This window comes from Panthera tigris, chromosome C2 (assembly GCF_018350195.1).
Source record: "Panthera tigris isolate Pti1 chromosome C2, P.tigris_Pti1_mat1.1, whole genome shotgun sequence".
NCBI lineage: Eukaryota > Metazoa > Chordata > Mammalia > Carnivora > Felidae > Panthera > Panthera tigris.
In genome coordinates this window covers 155,506,191-155,519,622 of record NC_056668.1, presented here as the reverse complement: position 1 = coordinate 155,519,622, position 13,432 = coordinate 155,506,191, and the positions used below count along the sequence as shown (strand labels likewise).

The following is a 13,432-nucleotide window of genomic DNA, read 5'->3' as shown; positions in this document are numbered from 1 at the left end:
TGAAGATAATCAGGAAAAGAAAGTGTAAACAAAGAAGTGTATATCCAGCAAAACTTTCTTTTTTTATATAATTTTTTTTAAATGTTTATTTATTTTGAGAGAGAGACAGAGTGCAAGTGGAGGGTGGGGCAGAGAGAGGGGGGAGACACAGAATCAGAAGCAGGCTCCAGGCTCTGAGCTGTCAGCACAGAGCCCGATGTGGGGCTCGAACCCACGAACCGTGAGATCATGACCTGAGCCGAAGTCGGACACTCCACCAACTGGGCCACCCAGGCGTCCCAACACTTCATTTCCTTGGTCAATGACAGTACGAGTGATTTTTTTTTCTCTTTGGCACTTTTCTGTATTTTGCATATTTAAAGATATATTCTTATACTAAATAAAAATTTTTTTAAAGTTGAATCAAGAACACACATTTTAAAAAAAATCACCAGGAATGCTAATAGTAATCTAAATATTAACACTGTTCATTTCTTTAAAAAGAAAATAATATAAGTAAATACAAGATTATCACACAAGTTTAGCAGATTTAAAACACATCACTTACTAAGTGCTTTCTGTATGTTAAACACTGTGGGGGGGTAGTCACTTTGACATGTACTATCTCGTGTAAATTTTGGAATGTGTATTTATCCATCATCTCAGAAGTAAGTCATTGCCTTATTTACAGATCTTAGAAATAAACTCATCTGAATGGTTACAGAATTTGTCCCTATATGTTTACCAAATCCTAAGTCAAAAAGGTGGCATTTGAAATTCTGGTAAAATGAAAAAATAAAATTCTACACAATATTTACTGAATTAATTATAAATTATACTAACGAAAAAAGTTTTTCATGCAGTTTTCCTTTACTTTCTGAAAAAGTGAAAATGAATCTACATACATAAAGCTGTATACATTCTTGGGACTTGTCTTTTTCATCAAATGTTTTAAATGCTAATTTCCACTGCATTTCTCACAGTACTTACTATAATACTGATCACCTACGGGTTCAAACATTAACCATTAAACTGACAGGAACCAATGCTAGGTTTGGATTCATTCACAAGCCACCATATTTCAAAATTATTCACCAAAATGCGTATGGATGTTGTAATGTGTACACCCACATGTACACTGTAATGTGCAGGTTCATATGGATATTAGTGAAATTAAGGAATGAACCCAACTAGGATAAAAAACTGACTTTCAAGTATGAAGGGCACAAACTGGGGTCAACACACAAGACCTCGGAGAATACCGTTCCCGGGAACCCTTCCTGAGGAATCTTCGACGGGATCAGCAGCAGACAACACAATGACTACACAGACTTTAACTAGAGACTGGTGGTGAGCATTAAAGAGACCAAATGAGAATTAAATGGGAGAGGGTGTAATATATGATGGCTGTAAGTCTGACAATGCAGATTGAGTATAACCATTTAAAAGCAGAGGTGAGGAAAAAGAACGTGTGCAAAAAAATGTCAGTGTTTTCTTCGGTAATTGTACTGGAGAAAACCGTTCTGGGATTGTTATTCTGAGGCTGCCGTGTCTGTGGTGTGGAGAAAGCAAAGGGGAAAACACAGGGCCTAATTCTAGGATTGCCCGTGTCCGAGCCAGGACGAGTAGTATGGAAGAAAGGAGACGTAGTTGCACAGACTGATGAAGTAAGGTACTAAGTTACGCATCAGATACCTCAGTATGAAATCATGAGTTTCTCATCTCTCTATACGTTCACTATACTGAACTAGAAATAACTATACGTTCACTAGAAAAACTGCCTCTAGCAACTAGGTCGTAGTTCTGACATACTCTTTCCCACAAAAAGAAACCAACACTTACTGAGAAAGTGGCTGATTTCAGGTCTGGGGCAGGGAATATTTGAAATGAGCCTGATACACCTGCATATTTGTCAGGAAGGAAACTATCAAAACTGCCACGGCCATGGGAAAGGACTCAGGAGACAAAGAGAAGACCATGTGAATTTCAATGAAAGTAATAACCGCAATGAGTTAAACTCATTAAATAGGTTTGAATTCATAAATTTATAATGCTTTTAAAAATTCCAAGTCACCTCCAAAAGATGTGAGGAAACCACCTCAGTTTTATTTTTAAGTAATTTAAGACTTACAGAAAAGGTGCAAAAACAGGACAAAGAACTCTTGTGTACTTTTCATCCAGATTTCCCAAGTGCTAACATGCTAACGACATAATGTCTTTGCATTATCATTCTTTTTACAGATAGATGGAGAGATGTTAAACTAATCAAACGGGGAGCCTATTAGACTCAGCTGGCTCCAGTGCTGGGGCCGCCTGAGCACCCAAAACTCGAGGTCGTTAGATGCCCCCAAGTTATGAGATCGGAATCCAGGGATAACCAATCACAAAAGAGCAGACTAAGCTTTAAGACACGGCCAATCAGGGGCACCTGGGTGGTTCAGTCAAGCGACAGATGCTTGTTTTCGGCTCAGGCCACGATCTCGTGGTTCCTAAGAAAGAGCCCCCCCCATCGGGCTCTGTGCAGACAGCTCAGGGCCTGCCTGGGATTCTCTCTCCTCTCTCTCGGCCTGCCTTTCTCTCCCTCTCTCAAAAATAAAGAAACAAACATGAAAAACTATACACAGCCAATCAGAGAACTTCCTTTCCTCGCCATCCTCCCTTGTATACAGAAGCCTTCGCCCTGGCATTCCTGGTTTCGCAGTGCCCCAAACGGATTCTTGCTCAAAGGACTCTTACAACTCTTAATATGCCCTAGTTTACCTCTTAACCAGTATCATATAAACACATATATGTAACTGTCCCGGAAATATTTGAGAGGGAGTTGCAGGCGTGATGTTCATTTACCCCAAAACACTCAAGTACCTCCTAAAAACAAGGGCACTCTTTGTCAAAGACACAGTACAATGATCAAAACAAGGACACTAATACAATACTATTATCTAATCTATAGATATTAAAAATGTGCCAATTGTGCCATTAATGGCCCTCCCAACAAAAGAAAAACATTTTTTTCTGGCCCAGGACCACAGAGTACAGTTAGCTGTCTTGTCTCTTTAGTCTCTGAATCTGGAACATTCTCTCAGCCTTTATCTTTCTTGACTTTTTTTTGAAGCATACAGGCTAGTTACTTTGTAGGATGTCCCTCTGTATGTATCTGCTGTTTCCTCATGATTAGATTCAACTTATTAATTTCTGTCACAAATGCCACAGAAATAATATTGTGGTCTTCTTGTACATCATATCAGGAGGCACAGCGTGTCCATTTGTCTTGTTATCGGGGATATTAACTGCGATCATTTGGTTAAGATGCTGTCTGCCAGACTGCCTCATTATAAAATTACAATTTTTCCCCTGAAATCATTGTTGCACTATATGCTAACTTGCATGTAAATTAAAAAAAAAAAAGAAAAAAAAAGAAAAATGAAAAAAAAAATTAAAAAAATAAAATTACTATTTTTCCCTTTGTAATTAATATAGCTTTTTGTGGAAGATCACTTGAAACTATGTAAATGTTTCGTTTCCCAACGTCAAACCTTCACATATCTCACTTTCAAAAACTAGCAAACAGGGGGCGCCTGGGTGGCTCAGTCAGTTGGGCGTCCGACTTCGGCTCAGGTCATGATCTCGTGGTCCATGAGTTCGAGCCCCGCGTCGGGCTCTGTGCCGACGGCTCAGAGCCTGGAGCCTGCTTCCGATTCTGTGTCTCCCTCTCTCTGACCCTCCCCCGTTCACACTCTGTCTCACTCTCTCTCTCAAAAATAAATAAACATTAAAAAAAAAGTCAAAAACTGGCAAACAGGAAGAATCAAGCATTTACCTTGACTTTCATGTAAACTGTTAACACTATATAATCAAATGGAAGTGAAGAGAAATTGCTCTTTATAAGAGTATTCTAACTAATAAATGAAAAAAGAATCAGAATATCAGTTTGCGATCCCAATAAGTTAATGGTCTAAGCAGTAAGCATCAATAGATGCTAGCATCCCCCACAAAAAAAGAAAACCAGACAATTTTGTGACTCCTGATGAAAGAATACAACACCACATAACATCTTACCAAAGGGACAGAACCTGCATCTGATCAAGTTTCTGGATCTCTCAAGTTCCAAGAACTATAGATGATAAAGGAAACAGGCTGAAATTGCACAATCAGGATGCAATTAGCAAAACTCAGTCTGTGGTAACTTCTGCAAGTCAGATAACCCAAGTTCTTCAACATAAAATGTATGGAACAGAAAGAGATGAAAAGGGGGTCTGCTGATTATCAGAGACTTAAAAGATTTATAAATTTTCAGTGGGCAATACAAAATGTCAAGCAATGCACATTTGGGTGATAAATCTAAAAAGAAATGAAATACAGTGATAACTATAAAAGTCAAGATGGTGGTTACTTCTGGAGAAGGGAGAATCAATTGTAACTTGGAAGGGGTATGATATGGAGGTTCCTGAAAAAATAAAAAACAGAACTACCATGTGATCCAGCAATTCCAATTCTGGGTATATAACTAAAGAAAATGAAAACAGGATACCAAAGAGATAGACGCACTCCCATGTTTATTGTGGCTTATTCACAACAGCCAAGAGATGGAAACAAGCTGGATGCCCATCAATCGACGGATGGATAAAGAAAATGTAGTGTGTGTGTCTGTGTCCGTGTGCGTGTGCGTGTGTGTGTGTATTAGTCACCCGTGAGAAAGATGGAAATCCTGCCATTTGCAGCAACATGGGTGGACCCTGAGGACAATATGCTGAGATAAGTCAGACAGAGAAAGACAAATACTGTGTATCACTTATTTTTGGGAAAACGAAGAAAGTTGAACTCATAAAAAACAAAGAGTAAAATAATTACTGTGGGTAACAGGTGAAAGAATGGAGCAAATGCTGTTTAAGGGTACAAAACTGCAACTATAGGGACTACAGACAACAGTAGGATGTGGAGAAAAGGGAATTCTTAGGCACCGCTGGTGGGAATGCAAATTGGTGCAGCCACTCTGGAAAACAGTATGGAGGTTCCTCAAAAATTTAAAAATAGAACGACCCTATGATCCAGCAATTCCACTTCTCGGTATTTATCTGAAGAAAATGAAAAAGACTTGAAAAAGATATCTGCATTCTCATGTTCACTGCAGCATTACTTACAATAGCCACGACATGGAAGCAACCTAAGTTGCTTATGGATGAGTGGATAAGGAAACTGTGGTTCCTAATATAATGCGGTATTATTTGGCCATAAAAAAGGGAAATCTTGCCATTTGCAATAACATGTATGAACTTAGAGGGCATTATGGTAAGTGAAATAGATCACACAGAGAAAGACGAATACTATACGATCTCACTTACATGTGGAATCCAAAACAAAGACTGAGCTCATAGATACAGAAAATAGATTTGTGGTTGCCAGAGGCGGGGAAAGGGGAGGGGCAAAATGAATGAATGGGATCGAAAGGTACAAACTTCCAGTTATAACATAAGTCATGGGGATGTAAGGTTCAGCATGGTGACCACAGCGGGTAATACTGTATGGCCTATTTGAAAGTTGCTACGCAAGGAGACATTAAAAGTTCTCATCACAAGAAACAATTTTTGTAACTATGTATGGTGATGGACGTTAACTAGACCTGTCGTGATGTTCATTTCACAATACACACAAGTGTTGAATCATTATACTGTATACCTGAAACTAATGTCATATGTCAAATACATATATAAATTATTTTAAAAGTTAGATTTACTGTGTTATGGCACATAAAATCCAAGTCAAAGACCAGAAGTTACAAAATGCTTAAAGGATCCATAGGCACACTCAAGAGGGAGAGAACATGGCCTCGAACTTGGGGAAAGCCTTAGGTTGAACTAAGTGAAAGGGGTAAGTGAAAGACAGACATTTTCAAGAAGCAGAATGAATCCAGGAGAAAACAAATTAGAGAATGACAATTTCAGGGACTGGAACGAATTCAGAGTTCCCAGAGTTTGCAAGGAAGCTGGAAAAGAATGAGAGATGCGACAGAGTAAGAGTTAACAAGTATACATTTCTGGTGAATAACTTAGGTCATAACAATTTAAATGGGCTTTACACTAAAGGTAGTAAGAAAGGTTTGAGGCAGGAAACAGGCAGAATTGTAGATAAAGAAATAACAAAAAAGAGAATCATAATAATCATAGTGAATAAAGTATTAGTTTAAAAAAATTATTTATTTATTTTTGAGAGAGAGAGCGTTGTGAGTGGGGGAGAGGGGCAGAGGTAGAGAGAGACAGAGAATCCCAAGAAGGCCCCGTGCTGTCAGGACAGAGAGCACCATGGGGCTTGAACCCACCAACTGTGAGATGGTGACCTGAGCCCAAACCAAGAGTCAGATGCTTAACCAACTGAGCCACGAGGTGCCCCTAAAATATTAGTTTTGATCATTAAAATCCTAAATTGCCCTCTTGCAAAGATTATTACATTGGGACACTATTTGGCAAATTGGATTAATAAACAAAATACAGAGGATACAGTATTAAAAACAAGAGGGAAGGGGCGCCTGGGTGGCTCAGATGGTTAAGCATCCGACTTCAGCTCAGGTCATGATCTCACGGTTTGCGAGTTTGAGCCCCGCGTTGGGCTCTGTGCTGACAGCTCAGAGCCTGGAGCCTGCTTTGGGTTCTGTGTCTCATTCTCTCTCTGCCCCTCACCCACTCTGTCTTCCTCTGTCTCTCAAAAATAAATAAATGTAAAAACAAAAAAATTTTTTTTAAAAGAGAGAAAAAAAACCAATGGCAAATCACTAAGAGACAACCCAATAGGCAAAGAATATATTTCACAGAAGAGGACATACATGCAACCGATAAACAGATGCTCAGCATTACCAGAATTCAGAAAAATTCACATCAAGAGCACAATGTGATGCTCTCATACCCTTAAGACATGTAGCAACACTAAATGTTAGACTGACTCAACAGAGGCTCTTAACTGATTGTTTGTATGAAGGGAAATTGGTAAGATCCCTTTGGAGAAACAATATTACTAAAATAGAGTTGATTATTTAGGGGTATAGCCTATGACCCCCCAGCAACTTCTGAGAGAAACTTCTGTGTATTTGTAGCAGGAGCCATCTATGAGGATATTCATAGCAGCACTGCTTTTACTAACAAAACAATGGAAACCCAAGCATGTACCAAAGAACAATCAATAAGTGAATCTTGGTCCATTCACACAATAGAATATTATACAGCAGTAAAATGAAAAACAGTGAAACAAAGCAACATGGGTCACTCTAAGTACCATAATTTTGAGTGAAAACCATGTCTCAGAAGGCACACTTTTTTTTTTTTTACAAAGTTAATACACAAGCAAACGTAAACACTATTTACTTTTAGGAATTTGATTGTCTAGTCAAATGTATTTAAGGTAAAAAAATTTTAAAGAAAAGAATCATAAATACAAAGTTCTTGACAATATTAACTTGACGGTGGGGAGGGGGAACAGGCGACACACGGATCAGTGATGAAAAGGACGATTAGCCAAGAATTACGAGTAATCCAATTCTGCAATCCAATTTAACTACAGTTAAAAAAAAAAAAAAAAAGCTGCAGTAATCATTCCTGTATACACACCCGAGTGACACATCCCATAGATGTGTCTTTGCAAATATATTAGTAAATTCCTAGAAATGCAGTTTGTGAATACGTATGTTGAGCATTTTGAAGATTTGCCCCCAGTGGCCCCACAGAATGGCTATAGCAGTTCCTATTCCCACCTCTGAAGTATCTTAGAGTGACTTGTCTTCTATCTCCTCACCAAAACCTAGCACTATCGAACTTTTGGGTTTTGCCAGATAAGTAATATCTCATTATTGAGATTTATATTTAAATATGGTCCTGACTGAGAACCAAGCAAACTGGCCATTTGTATTTCTCCCTTCGTTCATAATTCTCTTCAAACTGTTGTAAGAATAATCCACTTTAAGGGGCGCCTGGGTGGCTCAGTCGGTTGAACATCCTACTTCAGCCTAGGTCATGATCTCCTGTTTGTGGGTTCGAGCCCCGCATCGGGCTCTGTGCTGACAGTTCAGAGCCTGGAGCCTGCTTCGGATTCTTCACATTGTCTACCTCTCCCTGCTCGCACTCTCTGTCTCTGTCTCTCAAAAAAATAAAAAAAAATTAAAAAAAATCCACCTTAAAAAAAAAAAGAAGAATCCACCTTATTCCTAATACTTAAGCGTTTCTTATTTGTGCATTGAAGAGTATGGCCCCTGCTTGTAACGTGTATTCTCATTATTTCACCCACCAGTGCGCTATGTATCTGCGGTAATGGTATATTTTGCCACATTTTACTACTCACGGGGTCAAGTTTATCAATCTTTTCTGTTGTAACTTCTGAATTCACAGATTTTTAATTAACAGCTCTCTAACATAACTTTCCAGGCATGAAGCTCCGGAAAAGAATGTACCAGTTCTATCACTCTTAGCTGTGGAGCTTTGCTGGTGTTTGATGCCACACCAACGTAGGTAAAAATAAATAAATGCATACATACATGTAAAAAATCCAAAGGCAGCACGGACTTTTAGCGCGTAAGTATAACCCCAACCTAGAAAGAGGAAAATTTGCTTCTGCCGTGACTCAGACTTAGATGCCAACCCTAAAAGAGTATATGACAGTATTCAGAGGTAATGAAAAGGAAAGGCCTTTAAGTCTCTGCACCTGATTTCAACACACATTAACTCAGTCATGTACCGCCTCATGCTAGGTAAAAAAACAGTAAAAACGAACAAAGAAATGAAAACATTCGTTAACAAAAAGGAAAACCCTGCATAGCTGCTTAAACTTGAATTTGCAGCGTGTACCCCCCAAAGAGCATCCTACCTGTTGGGCTGCCTTGGGACACACAACAAGGCATCGCACACAGCAGGAGGCAGACGCCCCAGTCCTTGAAAAACTCCCTGGAGTGCTGAAGCCAGCCCGTGGGCAGGAACACCCACTCGATGATGCCCCGGACGGGAGGGGGCCCTTCGCATCCCTGCTCCTCAGGGGCCCACAATGACACGTAAGCACTTGATGATTGCAACAAAAGCCACAATTATTTTCACTCGTGGAATTGGTTTACGAATTTTAGAAAAGGAAAATTTTTAAATGTTTGCACGGGGCATTTTACAATTTTCCCTAGCTGACCAGTAAAACCGCTGAATATATGTGATTGTGTAGCTGACTTCATTTGTCCAGAATTATCAGGCTCGGCTCTCCTGTTCGGGGCAATCAAACCTTCCTCTCACCGAGCCAACGAACACGATTGGTGCTTAATTCTGTCATGTATCCACATAAATTTTAAACGGACACAAAATGATCTAAATAATGGTGATTTAAGTTTTTAAAAATGTGTCTACTATGAGGTTTCCTTCATTATTATTTATTACTAACAAGAGCTTTGCCTTCTCTGAGTGTTTTAAAATATTTCCTGCGTTTAGCACTCCCTACCCCCTGAGGCGGTCTACATGTGTTTTCCTGTCACCATCAACACCTGAGTGCAACCGTAACAGAAGGAAAAACTCAAAGTCAAAAAGTCGATGCTGCCGCCCCTAACCTGCGTGAGCCCTGGTAGCCGTCAGTTCAATATCACTTGGTGGCGAGCACTGTCCACTGAGACTGAATTAGCCCAGGGTGATGAAACGGAGCACCGGGTCTCGGTAACTTATCAGTCAGGTTATTTACTGAGATACTGTTAGCAGCAGTAGCATATGCTGAGATCCACAGCAGGGCAGCTTTCTTTTATCAGTTGTCTGCATAAGGATTGAGGACACTGTCAAACAGCATCTAGTAAGCAATTCAGGCGTTGAAAATTGAAATTAATTAACAACAATAGAAGCTAACATCACTTAACATTCGTTAACTGCCAGGCACCCTACGGGCTAGCTACAACCCCGTTCAGTAAGAACTATTACTACCCCCCTTTTATGGATATAGGAAATTATGGCCCAGAGAGTTAAGTCACTAAATTTGAGGTCATACAAGTGGGAAATGGGGAGAGCTGAAATCCCAACCAAGTCTGGCTCCAAAAGTCATACAGACAATAACAATGAGGACAAAATATAACAACAACCCAACTCACTAACAGACATATAGGTTTCCAAAAACTAAACATTCCCATTGTTATAATAAGCATTATACAACGGACTCCCCAGGAAGAGTAAAATTACAAGCTGGTCAATTGTATGAGCATAAAGGATAGAGAGGGAGAAGTGGAATACCTTTATTTTGTACGTGAAAACTGGGTACAAAGAGCAAAATTGGAAGAACTTGTTAAGTAACAAACTCAAAACGGGGTGGGAGAAGGAATCTGTGAATCAGTAATATTGGGCAGTCTTAAAACCAGCAAGAAGATGGTCAGATGAAAACCACCTCACAGATTTTTCTGGGTGGATTCAAAGTGACATCAAGAAAGGGAAAAAACCGCACATAATTCCAGGTTGCGCTCGTTACTGGCTCCGAACGGGAAGTGGGGGCTTCACTTGATGTGACCAGTCATGGAAGTCAGAGAATTTAAGAGGGTGGTAACAGATGCAGTAAAAAATGGCAGAGAGAAAACGACCCCGGCTGGAAGTAAACAGGAGGATCATGAAGCCAAAGGAATCACATCTACTGATGAAGTAAGACGGAAGGCAGACAGGAATTCAACAAGGACAGGAAGTCTGCACTGTCACAAAGATATCTGCAATAGGAAGTAAAAAAGTGAGCCTGTGACCCACTGAGAGTCTGAAGACATCATCTAACTGAGCAAAATAATCGAGGCTGAAGCTCCAGGAGGCTGGTGACGACGATGGCTACTTTGGTAACTTGGTTCAAACGTTTCTCCAAAGTTCTGCTCAGCGCAGCTAGGAAAGGGAAGAGCTGCTGTTACTGAGAATATAGAGTCTGCGAATAAAACGGCAGACGCGACTCGAAGGCCAACCAAGACTAAAATACCACGGTTGCCTAGAATTAATTTTGAGACTCACGAGTCAGGGAAGACCTGTACTTTATCATTTAAATTCCCCTTACAGACTCCAAAATAAGAGCAGAAGTGGGAATACAAGCCTACGAATAGACATGTTATGAACACTTGGTCTCAAGTGGCAATTCCTTTTGAAAAACGATCTCTGTTTGAGCCTCGTGGCATGATTCAAACCGGCAACTGCAGAATTTATAATAGCTGAGTCCACCAGGGATCTTTAAAAGAACTAAAATCTCTCAAACAGTTCGGAAATCACACTAACACAGAATCTGATAAAATCCCACCCGCCCCGCCCCCTTTTTTTTTGGTCAGGAGATGGAAACTGCTCCCTGGAGGAGAACAGTGTCAAAGCTAACTCCATCCAAGGGGAAAAAGATTAACTTAGCAGCTTTGAGTCACAGATAGAAGCAGTATTCATAACAAGAGTGGAGTTTAATCACACCCCAGTGCTGAATGACTAATAATGGGTCTGCCTCAACCTGGTTGATTCCCCAGAGTGAGAATCACATGTTCATATTACAGCTTGATGCCTGTGCTAAATAATGTTCGGACCAAGAATGAAACTGCACAGTTCTAGGGGACACCACGCACTCTGCAGTCCGTTGTGGATAGCATCCCGTCCGCTTATTTGTATAGTAACAGCCTGCCTATCCTAACCCAGCCACGTTATTTTTTTTAAGTTTATTTCTTTATTTTGAGACAGAGAGAGAAAGACAGCAAGCGAGCAAGCACAAGCTGGAGGAGGGACAGAGAGAGAGGGAGAAAGAATCCCAAGCAGGCTCTGCACCATCAGTGCAGGGCCTGACACGGGACTCAAACCCACGCACGGGCTGTGAGATCATGACCGGATCCAAAATCAAGAGTCGGACACAGTGTGCCTGGGTGGCTCAGTCGGTGAAGCGTCTGACTTCGGCTCAGGTCATGATCTCAGGGTTTGTGGATTCGAGCCCCGTGTTGGGCTCTGTGCTGACCGCTCAGAGCCTGGAGCCTGCTTCAGATTCTGTGTCTCCTTCTCTCTCTGCCCCTTCCCTGCTCACGCTCTGTCTCTCTCTCTCAAAAATAACATAAACGTTAAAAAATTTAAAAAAAAATTGGGGCGCCTGGGTGGCTCAGTCAGTTGAGCGTCCGACTTCTGCTCAGGTCATGATCTCACGGCTTGTGAGTTCAAGCCCCGTGTCGGGCTCTGTGCTGACCGCTCAGAGCCTGGAGCCTGCTTCAGGTTCTGTGTCTCCCCCTTTCTCTACCCCTCCCATGCTCATGTTCTATCTGTCTCTCCATAATAAATAAATGTTAAAAAAAATTTTTTTTAATTAAAAAAAAAAAAAGAGTCGTACGCTTAACCAACTGAGCCACCCAAGCACCCCCATGTTCGTTCTAAGAGCTCATGGTGCTTGATCAAGACCTCCCAGGCTTATATGAAAGATATATCATTCCTTTGTTACCACTTTCTTAACTTTAAAAGAGTCTGAAATGCCAGAGAATAGCCTCTCCTATCCAAACAAGTATTTCATTGAAATATCGCTGTAGTTTTCATATGATTCTGTCATGACTTAATTTTCTTTTTTATTGAGTGAAATGAGTTTATGACGACAGTGCCGCACGATACCCAGCGACTAACGGAACACCTTCTGAAGCCCCTGGAATGTGATCTTCACCACAAAGAAGCACTGTCTGCACCGTTTCTCCTTCAAGACAAAGTTTAACATCCTGAGGGGAGTAATATGTGATATTTACAGAGTAACTCTGTGGGGAACTCCGAGATGTAAACAAAACTCACACCCATTCCCTAAATGTTAACATGAGATCTAGCACAACCAAGGAATGGAGTCATCTGGTCTATCACTTACTGTATGTCAGCATTTCCCCAAATTTTGTCAATGGAATACGGAATTGATATGGAATATTAAAAGAGTTCCATGGTCAGTCACTTTGAAATGTCAGAACTATCCATCTGGGAGTATCATCATGTGTATTAAGGCTCTGAGAAGTCATGCGTAAAGAAATTGGTTTTGTTAACCTGTATTTCCCATACTTATTTGATCACACAGTTGTGGTTTTTTTTTTTTCTGTTTTGCGGAACATCAGCGGCATTTGGGAAATGCCACTCAAGGATTACCATGTATACATGTATTAATTACTTGTACACAATTAAAATATAACATCCAAAACTAAAAGAAGATCTCTTTGATGATGGCAGAGCACTAAAGGAAACTGCAGTGCCTCGGGGTCAACAAATGTTGGTCGACAGCTTTATGTGGTCGAGCGAAAACCATTTACTGTATATTGTGATGCCAGAAAAACAGGACAAAAACCATATTTTATAGTACTGCCACTTAGCACATAATTTTCATCAAGTGGATAAAAATATAGCAATATTTGGACTGACAGAATTCTAAGCACTCAAAATTTTGACCATACTTATTTTAAAATTGATTAGAAAACATCCAAATGCCTGTGACTTCAGGAGCTCATAACCTTAATAATCATCTC

General features: G+C 40.3%; 1 protein-coding gene across 9 annotated transcripts in view; it reads right to left on the bottom strand.

Moving 5' to 3' along the window:
* FBXL2 (F-box and leucine rich repeat protein 2) overlaps positions 1-13,432 on the bottom strand; it is a 132,384-nt gene that overhangs the window by 85,236 nt on the left and 33,716 nt on the right. The gene's annotated exons all lie outside the window — the stretch shown is intronic.